This window comes from Poecilia reticulata, linkage group LG13 (assembly GCF_000633615.1).
Source record: "Poecilia reticulata strain Guanapo linkage group LG13, Guppy_female_1.0+MT, whole genome shotgun sequence".
NCBI lineage: Eukaryota > Metazoa > Chordata > Actinopteri > Cyprinodontiformes > Poeciliidae > Poecilia > Poecilia reticulata.
Genome location: NC_024343.1, coordinates 29,497,186 through 29,518,017, shown reverse-complemented (window position 1 = coordinate 29,518,017; position 20,832 = coordinate 29,497,186). Strand labels below are relative to the sequence as shown.

The window sequence follows — 20,832 nt, the reverse complement described above, 5'->3', positions numbered from 1 at the left end:
GAGCAATGCTCTGTAAAATCATTCAGAAATAACGCTGCTTAAACTGGCTTTGAGACAAAGGATGAAACCCTTACAAATATTTAAAGCAGCCACCACAGATGACTGTAAGTTTTCTGCTGCTTTAACTGACCAATCAGTGTTTGAGATGCAGAAACGCTCATAACGGTTGCCATGGGAGACACGAGGATTTCTCAGTCATGCATGAAGGAATCAAAGCAACATGAAGAGTGAATAATGTGACAGTAGGTTTTACACAGTCCTGCCCCTTTAAGAGCCGACCAGCTGATTCTGCTGAAACCTGGTGTTAGTTCATCAGTTAAATTTAACAAACATTGACCTTGGTGGTTGTTGTGCCAGGTCCAACGTCTGGCCTCGGGCCACTTCTCTCTGCCCGTCTCCTGCCAGGATGCTGTCAAACAAAGGTCATGAACCCCTGTTAGGTTGATTTTTGCCTCATTGTTTCTCTTTGTATTATGTACACTGCTTCTATTTGATCACCATTAATTATCTGTGCTGCTCATTTATTCACTTTTTAAAGAAAACCCGTGTTTTATGTTGGGAAGATTGACCTCATTTTTATCTGTTCCAAAATGGATCTGACTTTTTGACTTTAGTTGTGTTTTTGGCCAAATAAAATCTTTATTTTCCATCATTTAAAGCGTTCTGATTGGTTTACAACCTGTATGTTTGCTACGGGGAAGAGGATGCCAACCCTTTGGAGAGTCTTCCTTTGTTTAGACGTAGTGAAGCTATTTTCTCCACCATGAAAAAAGATCAGGGTTTGTCCCACCATTGGTTGGCTCCTTGGATGTAGAGGCTTTCATACCCCTGAGCTCTCACACTGACTCTTTGTTGTTTAGTTGTTGATGCAGAGACTCCTACTGCCTAAGCCTCCTGTCTGAAGATGGACAGTTTCACTTTCTCCCCAGAACTATTTTTTTTTGTGCTTCATTCTGAGTTTTCTGTTTTTAAACTACACCTGGAATATTTATTTTTTTGTATTGAATCAATTAAACTATTCTTAATTTGTTTACTTTACAATAAGCAGGAATTGTTGTAGCAATTTTCTTGTTATTTTATTAATAGTTCTCCAGGTTTTCTGAAGGTATTGTCTTTGACAGCCTTTTCACTCATGACCGAAGAACAGTCCAAATAAAACTGTATCAGATGAAGTCATGTCTCTTAGAAACATTAATATACATTTTACATGTTTTTATACATGCTACTGTTTTCCAGTTTAAAAGCCTGGCTTCCCTTGGGCTGTAAAGGAAGAAGGAATGACTGAAGACTTTTGCACAGTGCCGTCACCCCTCCAGTGATTTATGGCTCAGCCTCAGGGTGTCACCAGAGCAGGAGGCGCCAGGCAAACATCCAGATGGAGGGCGTCCTGATCAGGTACCTGAACCGTCTCAGCTGGGACTTTGTAACGCAGACGAGATTCAGCAGTTCAGGGTTTGTTTTTACCACAGAGGTAAATATCTAAAAGGAATAATTAGAGTTTTAAACTTAGAGGAAGGCTCTATTAAAAGCTTGTAATCAGTTCATATGTTAGATCCAGTAAATAAATGGCATGGTGTCTTTATTCAGCATTAATCCAAATTAGTTGGTCCTTGAGAATTTTGTAACTACATTTTTTCCCCTCATAGTCGGATTCAAAAATTCAATTAAAAAACTACTTTATTGATCCCAAATGGAAATTAAATACTTACATTAAAATTTCTGTTTTAGGTTAACCAGAATTACCAAAGTAATTTTTTTAAATGTCGGATTAATCAGTGGGAGATTTTTCGGAGTAAATAAATGGCATTGTTGGTATTTATGCCTTTTAGAGAGTTTAGCAAACGACGGTTGATGTTCCACATTTTTTAAGCTTTTCTTCATTCATAACATTGAATAAGTGGAGAAATGTAGATGTGTTTTAATGCGCTTCCTCTATGTGCTGGAGCTGAGCTTGCGTTGCTAGGTAACAGGCTGGGCTTTGCCGGGGTTGCTAGGTTACGGTGGAGTGCCTGCTGATTTGTTACATTAGATTCTGAAGGTTTTTGAAATGACTCATTTTCCAGACGCCAAAACACACATTACCTTATTGCCAAAAACCGACTGCGTGGTTTTATTTTTAGATGCTGAGGCTGTTTTTAGAAGCAACAGAAACCCAAATGAAAATGGAAAAATGTGAATTTTCCTGCCTTTAAACAGAAACTAACCTGTAAAAACAAATCTGAACTCCTTATTCAAAAGCGTATTTGTTGATTTCTTTGTTCCTCATCTTGTTTCTTTGTCTCACTTTGTTCTTTGTGACTTTGTGAGTTTTATGATGAAAACCATCACGTTCACACTCCATCACGCGTCTGCCAATGTCCTGTTGCCATTTGGTCATCAACTAGCGATGAATCTGACACGCTGACTGTGCTGGCAGCTGCTATGCCGTTTAGTCCAGGAATATTGAGAATATCTCAACAGATCTTGTTTTCAGGTTGGTGTTTGTTTGCGTTTGTTTTAAACCTGCCACCCTGAGGCGGCTGAACTCTCTCATTTTCCCACGTTTGTTATGTGGATTTTTTTCCCCACCTCAAAGGCCTTTCGGTATCAGAAGAAGGACACGCAGCTCTTACCAGATCCAGGAAGGATTTCATCGGAAGCTTTACGCTGAAACCGAAAACCCAAGAGTTTCTTTGAGGACTTTTTATTTTTAATTTTTTTTATTTTTTTGCTGCGTATGAAACATAAGCCAAGAGGTTTTTATTCCATCTTCCCCATTTTTCATCATCCGGCTGAGTGCGGTGTCAGTGCGATTACTGGCTCGGATCGATACTCTGCTGTTGGTTGGGACTTGAAATGGTTAGAACGGCTGCACACTCCACTCTGGGAGCGTTTGTAGGAGGGAAAAGAGGCGCATTGTGTGCGTGTCACGGAGGAAGCGTGTGTAAGGTCACCTCGTTTCTGCCGGCGGCGAGTTTTTTTGACATGACGATGGGGACGGCGAGTGGAACGAAACGGCCTGAGGTAGAGCTGGACGATCACGATTTTGGCTTTTGAAGATTTAAATTTTGGAGAACGGGGACTTTTTTCCCCCACCATTGCACTTCTTGTGTTTCTGTAGTTCAGAGTGATGTCAGCGCGCCCAAGGCAGCCATCTTGTTTGACAAGCGTGTTGAACAGCTTCTGTTTATTTATATCTAGGTCAACTCTACAAGTGAAGATTACATCCATGCTACAATTTATTATACAAAAACTACAAAAACTCATGATTCCCTTGCAAATATCTTACTACACTTGAAATAAGATAAACTAACTTTAAAGAAAATTACATAGGAGTTTGTTTTAAGTGAATAATTCCTTGATGTTGATTAAAAAGATCCAGTTCTACTGGCATATTATCTAACTTTTAACATTTTTCCTGATGCAAGTTAATAAAATCTGCCATTAGAGCTGATACTTTTAATCAATATTCAAGAATAATTGACATAAATCAAAGTAAAAGTTACTTGCAATCTAGTTTTGTTTTATTTTCCTAGTGTACTAAGATACTTGCACTAGAAAGTAAACAAGGATACTTTTTAAATATTTTTTTGCAGTGTGTCATTTGTAATTTCTGAGATTAATCTTGAAAATGTATCAGAAAAAACATGGGAATTTCTGAGTTGGAAAAGTCAAAAATTTGCAAGGAAAACAATCAGAAATTGAGATTAATTTCAGAAATTAGCTAGAAAAACTCAGTTTGAGATTAATAAAAAACAAACGAGGAAATTCCTGATCTTGAAAAGCCAAAAATTGGCTATAAAAACGCTGAAATGTCTAAATTAATCTCAGAAATTTCCTAGAAAGTCAAAAAATTATCTTTTAAAAACCATCAAATTTTTATAAATTTTCTAGAAAAAAAAGTTGTAATGTCTGAGCTTGAAAAGTTGAAAATGTTCTTGACAAAATCCCAGAAATCTTTACATCAATCTCAGAAATTTTCTGGAAATAAACAGAAAATTTCAGAGTTTGAAAAGTCAAAAATATGTGAGGACAAACTCTGAAATTTTTAGATTAACATTAGAAATTTCCTAGATTTTCCCTCAAATTTTAGTTTCAAAATTGGAAAATTTTTGACTTTTGGAGTCTCACGGTTCCAAATATTTTTCTCAAATTTCTGCAATTAATCAAAAAAAAAAAAAAAAAAAAAAAAAATCAAACAATTTTCTGTCTTTTCAAACTCAAATTTTCTAGTTATTTTGCTAGAAATTTCTGACTCTTCCTGGCTGAAATGTACTCTTCCCCGCCGCCCCTTTATCTATATTGGCTCTAATCCACCATTGTAGATTTGTCTGAATAAAATCAGGTGTTTTATTTTTAAACCCTGTCGCCCAGCCATAGTTTGCGTCGTCGTTCGCCGGGTTTGACTGCTGCCTCGTTCGGAGCCAAACAAGTCAAACAGACAAGCAGGGTGAAGCTTCGCCTGGAGAGGAGCGGGAATCAAGGGAAAACACGAGGAGTTGAGCTTATTACAGCTGCACAGATGGTGCAGCAGATGAGATGGTAGGGAGAGATGGATAAAGAGTCAGAGGTGTGACAGGAAAAGAGAGGAACTGCGGCGGCCCACCACTCTGACAGCGTATGTAAGGAGCTCCTGATTGGAGAACCTCCAAAGAAAACGCTTAAATATTTATTGTTCTGCTGCACCTTCAGCTCGTCAGCAAGAAAAACGGCTCAGGAGCCGTCAGTGAAATATTAATTCCTTCAGAGCAGCACAATGCTGAAGGTAGGAGCGACATATGGCGCGGCATCCTGAGGGGAAGAACAGCAGGCTCCAGCCGGGAACGGGTCGGGGCGGCGAGGACGGCCGAGATGGAGGGGAATTAAATTACTGGGAGGAGGGATTCAACAGATCTCATGAGTCTGCAACTGCAAGGGAGATATATTTGAATAGCCCAGATTTTGTGCTTTGCAAGCTATTATTATTACAGCCTTAGTCAATATTCATTCTGTCTGCCTGCCTGTGATAAATGCAGAAGTAATAAGAGGGAAATGACATTTCATACGGGCATTAGAAAGGAAACCCTAACCAGCCCGGCTCTCCTCCTCTTTAGCTTTGTTTTGATAAGGGATATTTGGAGAAGATTTTAGATTTGAAATTACATTTCAATCAGCAGAGGGAAGAGGAGAGTTAGCTGCCGCTTTGACATTAATGCAGAGACATAAATATAAGCTCCTCTCCCGGGAGATTAAACCCTGTCGAGAATTTATAATGCCCTCCTACAGGTAATCCATACGGCCTGCATGCAAATAAAAAAAATAAAAATCGGGAGCAGTTTCCCAAACACACAAAAAGAATCACATCTTTAACCTTTTCACATTACATTCAGAGGTAGAAAACGGCAATACGGACTTTTAAGTTTTATCACGATATTTTGCAAAAGCAATAAAAGTGACGATAAGAAATATTTATTCCACTTTTCAGATAACTGTATAAGTGTGATTTGTATCCCTGTACAAATCACACTGTACAGGGATACAGTGTGATTATCACTGCATTTTAAAGGTAACTGAGGTTACCTTTAAAATGCAGTTAAAGGTAACTACATTTTCAAATTTGTTCTTTTTCATTGAACAAACATTGGACGAAACAGAAAAACTATCAAACTCATCATTAATTCGAGTTTATTGTGACAATAATAATCAGAATTCTTATCATGAGAACAAATTTATCACAATAAATGATAAACGATACGACAAAAAACTCGACCCAAGTGTGTAGATTACCCAAAACATTGTACTCAAGTAAGAGTAGCACTACTTCAACATAGTTTTACTGGAGTAAAGGTAAAAAGTAAAACTGTATTTGGTTAAAATGACCAGAGTATCTGATTTAATATTTAAAAAAAATAATCAGACAAAAATGTAAAGTTAAATCCAAATTTTTGGTATTTTAAAGACTTAATGGGTTCATAAACACAAAAACTAAAGATATCACATCTATACTTTCAGCATGTCTTGGTTTTATAAACACACAATATTGTTCCAGCTAGTTAGTTAGTTTTTCTCCATTAATTACCATTTTTCTTTGTATCAGGAATTTAAAATGTTTTCTAAATATCAGTTTTTGTTATTTTTTGGTTTTATTTAACTATAATAACCTTGCAGAGAATCCCTGAAAGAGTTTCTGGATCTACAAAATACTAACTCCACTGTTGAACACCATTGCACATAATACATTTTAATTGTAAAAAATGTTAAAAATCATACTTTTCCCACCATTTTGCGAGTTCATGCAGCATCTTGCGTTCGTTTATTAGACAAATTACCAATTACTGAACGCATATCTGGCATCAATCTGAAAATAATCGATCAATTCATCTACATTTGTTTTGTTTTAGACGGTAGAAGCCAACCTTTCTCTTCAAATGAGCCCATGCAGCTGATAGCGGGGCCCATTTTCTCTGAAATAAAATAAAAATGTTTCCATTAGAAGACAAACGACTTCTGTCGAGGTAATCGATACCCAATCACTCCAGGAGTTCTTGTTTGTGTTTTTGAGCTCCGTGGGTCTCTGCGTCTGAGTGCAGGTCATGCCATCCTGTAATTAACGCTCACACCTTCGAGGAATCTATATTCGATGAAAGAGCAAATCCATCCTCCTCCTTTTCTTTTTTCCCCCCAAGAAAAGACAACAGAGGGACCGCCGAGGCCCCCCATCGCCACTCGTCCTCTTTCATGTCCCTCATTAGGAGCGTTTGAATATTTACGAAGTTGGGTCAAGACCGTCTTTGTCCGCTGGAGATCTGTTGTGTCCCGTTGGTGAGGAATAATGATGGGAAACCAATTTCCTCCTTTGTCAGCGACGTGTAAAGCATGTAATCAGCGAGTCCGGCTGAAAACCCTTCACCAGGGAAGGAAAATGGGATTTCATTTTAAGGAAACATCGGGGCTTAACAGCACTCATTGTGTTTGATTGTCATTGACTTTAAATGAAATTTTGCAGAGTTTTATGACATTTTACCACAGAGAGCTTTTCAGGAGTAATTTTTGCAACTGGTCACCAGGAAAGGAAATGGCCCATGGTTTCTTTCATCTACTTTAATATCTACTTTGAGGAAGACGGGAGGGGGAAAAAAAGTCATTTTCTTATGAATGTCACCTTTTACTCTTTGCATCTCAAAATGGAAGGGAATGGAAACCAATTTTAGGGAAAGTTAAAAACTGACCTTATTATCTTTGAACCTTAAGAGTCGGCACAGCATCAGTGATTAATAAGTAAAACAAATTTAAGCAAAGGCAGATTTAAAAAGATACGTTTTTAGCTTTAAGCTGCAGTAAGTAACTTTTGTTAAGAATATTTTTACGTATTTGTTGAAACTGTCACTATGATATGAGTCAGATAATCTGTTAAAAATCGAGTCCCTCTGCCTTCTCACAGTATTGACGACAAACAACCAATCAGAGCCAGGAGGCTTTTACTTCTGGCAGAAACCACGAAGGAGACAACAGGAAGTAGTGTCCCATGGTAACATATTTGTGTCCTTGCTTGATGACTTTGATGATGGCACTTGACAAAATCTAATATTTACTTGTTTTGTAATTGTGTTGAGATACAAATGTGACTTGATTAACCACTCATAATGGCAGAAGGAGCCTTTATTAGCTGTGCGGAGCATGAGATTCTCCTGGTGTGGGCTTGAGGATGAGTGAAAGCCTCCCTCCCAGGTGTGAGCCCAGCAGATGGGCTCAGGATGCAGGCTGTAATGTATTCCTCCGAGCGTTGCCTATGCCTTTGAGGGGGAAAAAAAAAAAAGCTGGTGCTGAGAGAAGATGGCCTTCGTGCGGTTTGAAAGACGAGCCGCGGGGGGGACAGATGCTCTGATATCCCAGCAGGAGCACCGCTGCGGGGCCACACGGTTGTTCTCTGCCCGGCGGGGGGAAGTTCGTTTCCAGTCACGCCTACAAGCCGCAGCGAGGGGGCGGCAGGGAAAATGGCAGCGTAGGTTTCGGTGGTTGAATGTACAATTGTGAGCATGAGAGAAGATCTGATTACCACCTCTACCTCGTAATTTCCAGTGTCAGGGTGTCCGTGTCTTGCTTAGTGCTTTGCTGTGGTTTAAACATGAAATAAAGGGTTTTGATTTTTCTGGGTTTTGAATTGCACAAAACAACTGATTGGCTTTGAACGTAGCCTGATGGTCTGTTAGATGAACATGAGCAGAAATAGACGGGAAGCTTTCTTATGATTATGACGATGATTTTTGCAAAAGCTGGTATTAAATGTGACCTATATTCTTACTTGAACAGGTTAGGATAGGTGCATGGGTTATACTAAACACGTTCATAACAATTTTTGCACAAAAGTATTCTTAGATAATGAGATTTTAGTCTGCTTAGACACTGAGTCAGAACAAAACGCAATACAGCTGATTTAGTAGTTAAACTAGCTTATATAACATGCTGGAGTTCCATTTGGGTTGCTAGGTAACGGTGCTGGGTTCCGTTTGGTTTGCTAGGTAACAGTGCAGGATTCCGTTTGGTTTGCTAGGTAACGGTGCTGGGTTGCGTTTGGGTTGCTAGGTAACGGTGCAGGGTTCCGTTTGGGTTGCTAGGTAACGGTGCAGGGTTCCGTTTGGGTTGCTAGGTAATGGTGCAGGGTTCTGTTTGGGTTGCTATATAACGGTGCAGGATTCCGTTTGGGTTGCTAGGTAACAGTGCAGTACCTCTTGGTTAGAACTTAATAATCGGGAGTTTTTTGAAACGGTTCATTTTCCAGACATCAAAAAACGGCTGTGTGTTTTAGTTTTTAAATTTTTCTTTTAGTACTTGGACTGTCTTTATAAGCAGTAGAAACCCAAATTGAAGTAGAAAACATGCAAGAAGTGGATTCATTCAGCTATTTAAAAATTTAGTCATATAGATACTTATTTCATGATTTATTTATTTTATTTAATTTTGAGCATTTTGGTGTTCCGTGTTTCAGGGTGTATTGGCACTGCTGCTGCTGGTCACGCCCTCCAACTCAATTACTCCGGCATGTGAAAATGGCTGCAAACAAATTCACAATTACACAACCGTACATCTGTGAAAAGCAGAAGTGGAGCTTCCTGCACAACTAACAAGAATGCAGCAAGTGGTTTCTGGATGGCAAGTCAACACTTGTCTTTTCCAGCATCCATTGTACAGCGGTAAAACGAGCTATAATGACCAGTGAATGTTACGTAATAATGGGGAGTTTTTGAAATTGCTAATTTTCCAGACATCAATAAACATCAACTTATTTCCAAAAAAACTGCTGGATGTTTTTTTAAACACTTGAGATTATTTTAGAAGCAGTAGAAACCCAAATGGAAGCATAAAAACATTCAAATGTGAATTTTTCATAAGTTTCCTTTTAAACAATCCAACGGTCTTTTCATGGTTTAAAGCAGAACATCTCAACACAGTAGATAAATTCAATAATTCATCTTTTTATATGGCAGACAGCGACTGATAAGCATAGAAAAACTGAGGTTTTCTAACATCATTACATGAAGATGAAAGTGATTCCAGAGTCTCTTTTCTCGTAATGGTTACATCATGCTGGTCCCAGTTCATCCCTTTGTCTCCTCTGAAGTATCGGCTTACGTTTTCATTACACTGTGAACAGAGAACGGTTAAAATGTGACCAGCGTCGGAGCAGAGTGAGCAAATGTACTCCAGTAAAGGATTTTCAGAGTCGGTTGAGCAGCACTGCTTCCTGAGGCCCGTAGCCTGAATCTGTCTCAGAGGAAGATGACTAATTGCTGTTATTAACATCTGCCTAACAAGAACACAAGCCTCTGAGATAGCCAATTAACTGATGGTGCCTAAAAACAAGGCACTGACAGAATAATGGATTTAATCAAGTGGGTCTGACATGTCTGGAATGAAACTGGCTAACGGCTGGATTTGTCAGTGATGATACTTTTTAGAGCCAAGAGAACCTTCATGGTGAAAATGTGTGAAACGAGTCGTCTATGAAAGACATTAAAAACCAACCTTGAGCAGAGGAGAAAGTCTTACTCTACCCTGATCCTGGGATGTTTCCCCACAACTGATTCAAATTATTGCATTTCCTCCTTTGGCCTCGGGTTTCAACTTTCTAACACAGAGAGTGCAAAAGCATAAGATCTTACCAAGTATTTTTAGTCCAGTTTCTAGTGCAAATATCTTAATATGCTTTAAATAAGAGAAAACTAACTCACAAGTAACTTCTAAGCAAGATGTAGGAGCTTGTTTTAAGTCAATAATTACTTAATACTAATGAAAACTTGCTTCTCCGTTGGCAGATTATTTCACTTGTAACATGGGAAAAATGTCTTGTTATAAGTGAAATAATCTGCCAATGGAACTAGACCTTTTTCATCAACATTAAGGAATTATTGACTTAAAACTAGCTCCTATGTCTTGCTAAGAAGTTATTTTTTAAGTTGGCTTGTTTTACTTCAAGTGTACTAAGATATTTGTACCAGAAACTAGATAATTACTTGGTAAGACTTTGTGTTTTTTTGCAGTGTTTCTTTGCATTTCTGCTCGATTATAATCTCTTAAGAGCTGAGTCTGGCATTTCTCCCATTTACTTGGATTCCTCTGGTAGAATTTCAAACTGGCCAATCAGCGAACAGAAGGAGGAGTTGTGAACAATGATGTCAACTTTCTGCACTGCAATGGCAGCGGACGAAGAGAACGAAGCCATTCAGTCCATGTTGGCTACGCTTTCAGATACTGAGTTAGCATTAGCTGCATTTCCTTTAACCACAAAATTGGGCAAATTACAATTCATAAAAAAGTTTTGTGTAATTTTAACTCTTTTGTAAAATGGCCGACTACAATTCCCTCAAAAGGCTGATAGATGATGAGCGTTTGCGCCATAACTGAATTGTGAATATAGCTCAGGTAAGCATTTACATACTTAATTTTTAATGACATATTGCGTAAAGTGTCATATTTACACGTGATTTTAATTACATTTCTCATTTCATGAAAAAAAAAGTATTTTTAAGACATTAGCAGAATATTAAAAAAAGTTTTATGCACATTTGCAATAGAAACACAGCTACTGTCAACACTAACAGGGAAAAGAGAGCAGGACCATCGTTTATGTTCAACATTTATTTGAACTTGTACCAAATAAATGTTAAAACATTAACAACACCTTTCTTTGCAATCTAAAAAGAACTTACAAACATAAGTATATGCAAATGTTATACAATAAATATTGCTACTCAAAATATAATGTAGACAATATGAATAAAATATATGATAGAAATGCAAATGTAAACACATGCCAGTTCATTGTTCCTGATTATGACCTGCAGAACCTCCAGCCTCAGTTTCAGAACGAAATAAATGTTTTTTATGAGGTGAAACATTTACAGGGTAAGAAAAGTTCAGTTATCTTCATTCATAACGCTCAAAATCCTTCCAAGTACATTTATTCAGCCGGGAGAAGAGAATTTGAGAGGATCATCTTAATCTTTCTACCATCAAAATGACTTGTACCAAGTATTCATTATATATAGTTGAGTAACTTAAAATTATAGTGTTTGTGGACCAGAACGTGTCGATTTATACATTAAAATAAGTTGGAAAACTAATCAAAATGTTCCTTAAAATCTCTTGGTATGATGTTTAAATGTAATATTAGTAATCAGCCTGCAGCAGAATCACTGCTGCCAGCAGCTTTTGGAGAAAAAGATGCTGTAACCTGTTTGGGAACTTATTGAATGCTGCTAGATTATGCCGATTTGCATATTCATGACTTGATTAAGTCATATTTGCATTCTGTTCAAAGTTAGCCGGTGTCGGGTTTTTACATCTGTTCGCTTCCCTTCTCCCTGCGCTCACAAGTGCTATATTTTGATTCAGCCGTATTCCCAACTAGACTCGTCTTATTTACATTTTCCTCCCTTTACGCTGAGAAAATGGAGCAACACTAAAACTGTACTTCGGTTTTCCGTTTCTAGGTATTTGTCTTCTATGTTGGTTTATGAGATGAGAACAGAAATTGTGATGCAGCTTCATTTGATGTCAGGAACCTGTAAAGCTGTGATAATGTTTGCACCTCTCTATCTGTCTGGTTTACCTAATTCAAGTTATTTTTAGGTGTCTAGTTTAAGTAATTATTTTGTTTTTGTCCAGAAAATCTCATTCCACTCAAAAAGGCTCAGTGACTGTAACCGTCTTTTCATCAATGTTTTTCTTTTCACATCAGTCAGATTTAATTTTTCTAGCACATTTCAGCAGCAAAGTGCTTTACGTCATAAAAAACACGACAATTGAAGCATTACCGTCGTTACACATTGATTAATGTTTCATTGATTCAAAAGCAGCTCTAAATAGGTAAGTTTTAAGCATAAACTTGGGGTTTACCCCTTTTGGAAGTTTGTTTAACCAATTAATCGCACAGTAAATTAAAACAAGCTCAATAATTTCCATTTGTATTATTTATTGTTTTTCTCTTTTCTTTCTTTCTACCAAAAACTGGATGGTAAAAGTTTTAAGTCTGGTTTATTGGTCTCGACTACCTTTTCTTCCTTTTTGGAAGGACTTTTTTTTTTTTTACAGAGACTTCATATTTAATTTCATTTGTTTTATTTGTTTTGGATATTTAAAATATTTTCCAGTTCCAGTATTAAATGTTTATTAGAAGTTAAAGTGTATTAATCTTGAGAATGTGTTCTTGCATTATTAGGCCATTATTACCATTATGTTGCTTGAAAATGGTCTCAAAATAATATTATAATTTATCACAATAACTTCTGGGACAATTTGTCGCCCAGCAACATTTGTCATTGTGACAGGCCGACGCACATTTTGAAGCGACGCATTAGAAAACGATGATGGAAACGGTAAAATTCAAAATAATTGAGCAAAAACAGGTTTTTCCTCACGCTTGAGGAAGTTTTTGGCTTTCTAGAAAAGAGCTAATGCGCTAAAGGGCAGATGGAAACATGTTTTCCATCTACATGTGAAAAACACTGAAAACCTTTTGCGTGTTTCACAAGTTGATATCAGAAGTATTTATTTTAGCTCCTTTACAAACATTCACTAAAAAATGCCATTATTGGATTTTAAGCAATCAAATTGACTTGTCTATTTTTATATCCATGTATGCCTAATTTTCAATAAAATAAGATTAGGTGGTGAAATTAATCTGTAAAATGTGCCAATAGTTGTTAGCTGCAGCCATAGTTAGAAATGTTACCCAAATAAGAGTAGCTTATAATAATAATTATATTATTCAGGTGAGAAATATGATGTAGTAAAGCTACTTCTAAGAAGTTGCTCAAGTAAAAGTACTTATACCCACCCAGGTAATAATATTACACCAAAATAATCTAGTTTAAATTCATTCCAAACACTTAAAATGTCTAAAACAAATGTAACATAGTGTTGATTAAATAGCTTTTTTGAACTTTCCTGACATCTGTGACTGATTGTAAAAGTTTCCCTAAACTATTTTGAGTTCAAATGATCGAGTCGGTTTTGTTCTGCTTATTTCAAGGTTGGAAGCGGCTGATAATAATTAGATCCGTTCTCAGAGAAAGCTCATTCCTGACCTGTTCCCATCCAGCCACGCTGAATCGTGAAGAGGCCTTGGATGCAACAACTGAGTTTATCACTTTTAATGAGAGACTCTGCAGTGGGCCACACTCCATTACGCATGAGCCAGATGATAAATTACATCGCCTTCCACGACTCCGTGACCCCCCAGGGGATGTTTTAATTAATCAGAAGCTGGACACAGCCACCGTTATTCGAAGAAACAAGCGGCCGGAGCTGCCCTGGACACACACTCACTCCCACACATCATTATTTGCCTTCCAGCCGCCTCACCTTGAAGCCGTGTGTGAAAACAAAGAGTTGGAACAGAGAGAGGGACGGACAACTTCAGGACCCGAAGGGGCTGTTACCTAAACAAACTCGGCAGCAGTTAAAAAAAGGATTACCGTCATAAAACACTGATAAATGATACATATTTAGTCTGTACAGACTTCATAAATTAGTAGACATTTTTTCAAATTAATGTTTTCACAGATTGTTTCTGACTAATTGAAAAAGGAGTAACTTCAATATGTTTCTTCTAAATGTTCTGTGTAATTTTATGAATGAGTTTTATCCTGTTTTATAATGTCTTCACACTGCAAAAACACAATTTTACCAAGTATTTTTGTCTAGTCTCTAGTAGGTCTGGACAATATGGCTGAAAAACGTATCATGATACAAACATTTCATATCAGTTTCATTACTTTTTTTTGTTTTGTTTTAAATATCTGAAATACTGACAAACTAGCCATGTGACCGTCCCTGTTTCATCCGGTTTTCTCTCCACGCTGTTCTTTTTTATTTTTAAACGGTTACGAGGCACGGTGGAGAAACCTTAAACTGCTGCTGTGCAAGTTACTCAACAGATTGTTGCTAGGTAACCAAAGAGTGAGTGAGTTGCTAGGTAACCAAAGAGTGAGTGAGTNTAGGTAACCAAAGAGTGAGTGAGTTGCTAGGTAACCAAAGAGTGAGTGAGTGAGTGAGTGAGTGAGTGAGTGAGTGAGTGAGTGAGTGAGTTAGTTAGTTAGTTGACGTCCCCTACTTTTTTTGTCCTGGCTGTGAGAAGTTGAGCAGTTAAAACCTTTCCTCTGCCTACATTTCCCAGAATGCTGTGCGGTTTTGGATCGGTGTCAGTGAACAAATTTGTTTTATCGGATATATTTTGTTATTGATTTATCAGCCAGACTTAGTTTCTACTGCAAATATCTTAGTACACTTGTAAAAAGACGAGTAACTTCAGCAAGTTAAAGGAGTTTGTGGAGTCAGTAACTTTTGAGTTGTTCTGTTGTCGGACTTTTAAAAACTATAACACAGGAACAATGTTCAAGTTAAAACGTCTGGAACCATAACTTTTTATCAATATTCAAGAATTAACGGATAAAATAAGCTTATTTATCTTGAAAAGTTACTTCTTGGCTAGTTTTGTCTTCAAATCAAGTCTATTTAGATATGATACAAAAACCTCTAATGAAGACACTGAGCGTCATTTTCTTCTTTCCAAAAAGTAAACAACAATGGAGTGGCGTCCGATTTTAGCGATTGCAGGATTTCTTTTTTGTCTTTGGTAAATGACTTTCATCCATTTCTCCTGCTAGTGCTAAACTAGTATGCTGTTTAGGTTGTATTTACCCAGAATGCCGTGCACCGTAGTCTGCTTTCAGCCTTTGGAGCGTTCTCCGGTTCGCTTGCCGTTCACATATACATTCAAACCGCACCAGAGTTCACTTCAACCGAACCGAGACCGAGGTTTTTAGGTGGACTAGAGTTCACTTTTTTGGTCCCCATCAGAGTACACACCTCCTCAAATGAACCGGATTTTCCAGGCAGCCAAACTACAGTTTGATTTTATTTATGTGTATGAACCAGGAAAATGACTTTGTGTGTTTTTACAGCCATCGTTTACCTGGAATACATGAAAATATGCCATCAACAAGTCATATCAAAGCAGTGGAAAAATGCTAGCATTTTTTCTAACAGCTCTGGATCAATCAATCAATAAATCAATCAATCGATCAAACTTTATTTGTATAGCACATTTCAGCAGCAAGGCATTTCAAAGTGCTTTACATAATTAAAATAAAAACAGCACGTGACATTAAATAAACAGAAAGAGAAAGATACAAAAAAAAAGATAAAAACATTAAAACCTGCACCCCTTTAGGACTTCAGTTAAACGCCGTTTAACTGGGATTCTAACCCTCGGGGACTTTAGTCAAAAACACCGTTTGACAAGGACTCCAACATCTAGGTTTTTAATTGAAACTCCATCAACTGGGACTCTAAACCCCGTAGAACTTTAGCTAAACGTCGTTTAACTGGGACATTTTCCGGGGGGCTTTACATCATTAAAACGTAGAAAAGAAATAAAAAGAAATGAAAGACATAAAAACATGGAAGACATCAAAACCCGCACTCTAACCCTAATTTAGCCATAAGCAACTCTAAACAGGTGGGTTTTAAGTTGAGATTTAAAGGCACCCAGTGTTTCAGCTGTTTTACAGTTTTCTGGAAGTTTGTTCCAAATCTGTGGTGCATAGAAGCTGCTTCTCCTCGTTTGGTTCTGGTTCTGAGGACGCAGAACCAGGTGATTGGATGTAAACTTTAATCACCAGGAGAAAAAAAAAAGGGTTATTGAAGACTGTAGCTGAGTGTGACGTTCAAGACATCGTAAGAAACAAATATTTTTAGGGCCACCTTGTTGTAGTTGTAGCAACATGCTGTCTTTTGGGCACAAACTTCTGGTTGTACCCATGTAGCTGTAGCTGTGTCTCCAGTCATCAAACCTTAACATGAAGGACTCTAATTGTTTGAAGAACAAACCCAGGATCAGCAGTGATTGAGTCCAGAACAATAGCTGCCTGCCCACTCACTCGACCCATATGGTTCAGTTTGAGTTTCTCACAGTAGCAGCATAAATCCACTGATTCTCTCTGATCTGCGTCCGGCAGAAAGAACTCAGAGATTCACGCCAAGTCTTTCAAACGCCGAGCTTTTTCTGGAAGGAAAGTTGAGGTCTAATGTTAGTACACAGGGGGTCTGCCTCAAGGCCAAAGCACGAATCTGGTTCAACAGGCGATGGAAGATCCAACTGTTCTGCTATTAAACCTGTAAGCCCACGAAACAGTCAAATATTTCAAACAAATCTGATCAAAAGTCTAATTAACAACCACATTTCTGTTCTCAGTTGGACAAAGAACAAAAGAAGCTAAAATTTGAGGAACATTGTCTTTTACATCTGGCTAGAGCAAGGTCTGATGTTAAACCGTAAATCTAATGTCAACTTGTAGCTAAATCAGCTAAAATATTAATACAGGTTCAGAACAGGGTGAATACATGAAGCTATTTAAAAATGAAAATGTGATATTAGCTAAGAATTGTTTTCAGATGCTCGTAAATGAGAAGCTGCTTTTTATCACAACAAACCTGTTTTTATTAGCATTTTTGTTGCTGTAATTACCAAAACAAATGATTGTGACTTAGTTTATGTGGGCCGATAAAGTCAAAAGGGCTATTATTATTTATATTGTTCTTTTGGTGTATTTTTAATACAAATAATCAGTTTATTATTATAATTGTTTCTCACTGACTGAGCTGAATAAAATACATTTGGAAATAATGTTTAACCCAATACTAAATCAACTGATAGATTGCATGTTGTATTTGTAGTAGATATTATGTCAGATTACATGTTATCAGGAAATTGGCCCCGCCCTTCATTTGCACGTGTTGTTTTATACTACATTGTGCAGCGACCCTGCAGTCACAGCTGTCATGGAGATAGCTCTCTTTCTTTGCTTTTTGATGCATGTTTCTGCTGCTTGTTCACTGAATACCGAACACATCTTCATGACAGAAATATTCCTTCAACTTACTGTCAAGATTTTTCTTCCCTTTGCAGGATTTGTAACATCTCCTTCCCTCGCAGTCTGATCTGTCATGCTTGAATGCAGCAGTTAAAATTCATCAGACTCAACAACTTGAGTGACGCATTTTCCCCCTGCTTGCTTGGAGACCCTCAGCAGCTCGTCGCGCTGTTGTTTGAAGCTACTTTCCTCTCTTCTCTCTTTCTCTCTGTGCTTTGCATCTATCTCAATAACCTGGCTTACTGAGAATCGGGAGTACTCATGTTGGGATTTAAAGGTGACCTATTACGCTTCGCTGAACGTGTTAGTGTAGACCTATGGGGTATATAAAACATGTTTACTACATGTTTTGCACAAAATCATTCTTAGTTAATGAGATTTTATTGCGCTCCTTTTGGAGTGAGCTGTTTTAGGGCGTCCTGTCACTTTAAATCCAAATAAGATGCTGCTGACCACGCCCCCTCAACTCGATGTTTAGACTCGCACGTTAAAATGGCTGCAAACAGATGTGCAAGTATACAACTGTACATCTGTGAAAAGCAGAGTAGATTTATAAAAACTTAAAAGAAATGTATATATATATAGAGTTTTGTTGCCAACTTATATATATAAATATATATAGTATGTTGTTTTGGTTGTATTTACCCAGAATGCCCTGAGTAAAGAGGTGGGGTGCTGCCACTTTTCAAATAAGTTATAAAATATATAAAACTTAAAATAAGTAATAAAAAAAAAAGAAAGAAAAGCAAACATATAGTCTCCTTCACAACCGACAAGAATGCAGCAAGTTTTTTCTGAATTATAAATCGACAACAAAACACTTGTCATTTCCAGCAGCCATTATACAGCGGTAAAAACCAGTTGACCAAATGTGCTGGGGGCCACATTTGGTTGACTGGCTGAGTTGATGTCTGACATCAACTCAGCCCTGGTTGCTGGAGCTCAGCCCTGGTTGCTAGGTGACAGGCTGGGCTTTTCTGGGGTTGCTAGGTAACCGGGCAGTTCCTGCTGATCTGTGACGTTACATTATGGAGATTTTTGAAACGGCTCATTTTCCAGACACCAAAAAAATATTAACACATTGCCGTAATGGTTTAAAAAAAAAAAAAGAAAAAAGAAAAGCAGACGTAAAACCCCCTGCACAACTAACATGAATGCAGGAAGTGTTTTCTGGATTACAAGTGGGCAACAAAACAGTTGTCATTTCCAGCAGCCATTATACAACAGTAAAACCAATTGACCAAATGTGCTGGAACTCAGCTATGGTTGCTAGGTGATGGGTGATGGGTTGGGGTTGCTAGGTAACGGAGTAGCGCCTGCTGATTTGTGACGTTATGTTCCAAAGGTTTTTGAAATGCTAAAAAAAACCCCATTCACTTATTGTAATAATGGTTTTTGTAAATGCTGTTTCTAGAAGCAGTAGAAACCCAAATGGACGTACAAAAATGTGAATTTCTCAGAATAACCTTTAGCATTGATGGTGTTAAATTGGTGGCAGGAATGACCATCTTCTACATCTAGGTGTAGAAAATAGCTGGGCAATAGTTTAGTCCCTCTTTTTTTTTCTTCCTGTCTGTTAAAGTAAAGCCTGAATTCTTCTGAAATGTGTCATAAGAGTTTAAGGCTCGGCAAATTGGCGCTACGTTACAAATGGAAGCGAAGAGACACTCAGTCTACCTATATTATACCTCATGTTTGATAGAACTGCATTTACTTTCAAAAAGTCTCTGCACATCCAGCTACTCGACTCTTACAGAAAGTTTTGGGTTTCTAAACAACCTAAAAATGGATAGAAAGTGACTCGGATTTGTGTGGCAGGGATCTGCGGCTGGAGTGTGAGTTTTGGCCTCTGAGTGGCACTGTGCCCTTCCCAGACTTTTCAAGTTTAGCTCGCTCTGCAAGGACAGCCCTCCTGGCTCCTCTGCTCGTCTCATCTGCTCTCTGCATGCTGAGCATCTTCCAATCTGGCCGCAAGCGATGGGCAGACTTGCACTCTCAGTGTCAGCTCTCCTCTGGATTGTCAGAAGTCCTCTGTCAAATCCCCCTACTGGCTAGCCCTGCAGGCTCTGAGGAAATTAACCAGAAGGAGAGGCTGAGGAGGGGCGACGCTCTTTATGCTGCAACACTATTACTCTTTCACAAAAGACGCACTCTGCGGTCTCTGCCAGTGGTCATTTCACTTGGGGAATATGAAGGGAGCAGGAACAAAACAGGGTTTTTTGTTTTGCGTTTTTGGGTGCTTCAAAATGAACTTGAGCCCATTTCATGACTCGCTCTGCAAAAACACATGAAAACTCCCATCCGGGCTTCTATTAACGCTTTTCACTGACGAGCCAAAAAAGCTTTTAGATTCCCAAATTCAAAAGCAAAGATTAAAGTTTTAGATTAAAATAAGCAAGCTGGTTGGATGCAACCCAAACTGGTTGAGGGGTAAATAAACCTTAACCAGTGCCAGACTTTATCCGCATTAGTTTATTTAACACCCTGATTAACAGAACATAATCTGCTGACAGCTACAAATGGATTCTGGGAGAGATCGGGTGAAAAGGTCGTACAGTTTTCACTTGCAGCTCAGATGCCTGTCATACATCTTATTTAGAGGCACCTACTAATTTAAATTTCACTATTATTCCATTATTTCCTATTGACTTTTTACTGTTGAAGCTCCACAGAGGAATTTCCAAAAGTCAGATGTGGGCACCGCTAACTAAAACGTCAGCTGTGCTAACCCTAAAACTGTAATCATAAACATGAGTTGTGGCTCTGTGGGTAGAGTAGTCGTCTTGTGATCGGAAGGTTGTAGGTTTGATTCCAGCTTCCATGTGTCGATGTGCCCTTGGACAAGGCACTTAACCCCAAATTGCCTACCAATCTGCGTATCGGTGTATAAATGTGTGAGCGATTGTGATTGTGACGTGTAAAATGCTTTGAGTGGTCAAAATGATTTTAAAAGCGCTGTATAAGTTCAGTCTGTTTACCATTTATCGCTAAAGCACTACACCAACACACTGTTTAGCAGAAGCTAATGCTAAAGTGCTAATCATAGACATATATTTCACTTTGGTTTCCATATTTTGTGTTGACTTTGTTCTATAAACATGATTGAAGCAGCGCTAACTAAAACATTAGCTGCTTTAACCGTAAAGCTCCAATCATAAACATTCATAACTAAATATAAGCTAAGAGACACTCATAGTCTATATTACACCTCATGATGGCGTGTAATATAGGTACACAACACAATATGTATCAGAAGATGGCGCTAAACCGATAATTGTAAACATTAATTTAATTTTGGCATTATGTTTCATAAATTACAAAGTTAAAGTTGTGGCAAAAAAAATGTTGGAGAAAATGGAACTGCTGTTTATAAACAATCTTCATCCACTTCAAAATAAAAGCATAAAATAGGAGACATTAAAACAATAAATATCTTTGT

At 37.9% G+C, this 20,832-nt stretch overlaps 1 long non-coding RNA gene across 1 annotated transcript in view; it reads left to right on the top strand.

Annotated features, from left to right (window-relative positions):
- Nucleotides 1-20,832, top strand: part of LOC103475048 (uncharacterized) — a 39,846-nt gene that overhangs the window by 6,535 nt on the left and 12,479 nt on the right. The window contains exon 2 of the long non-coding RNA XR_535276.2: nt 1,237-1,395. This is a non-coding gene — a long non-coding RNA (uncharacterized LOC103475048). The remainder of the gene's footprint in view (nt 1-1,236; nt 1,396-20,832) is intronic.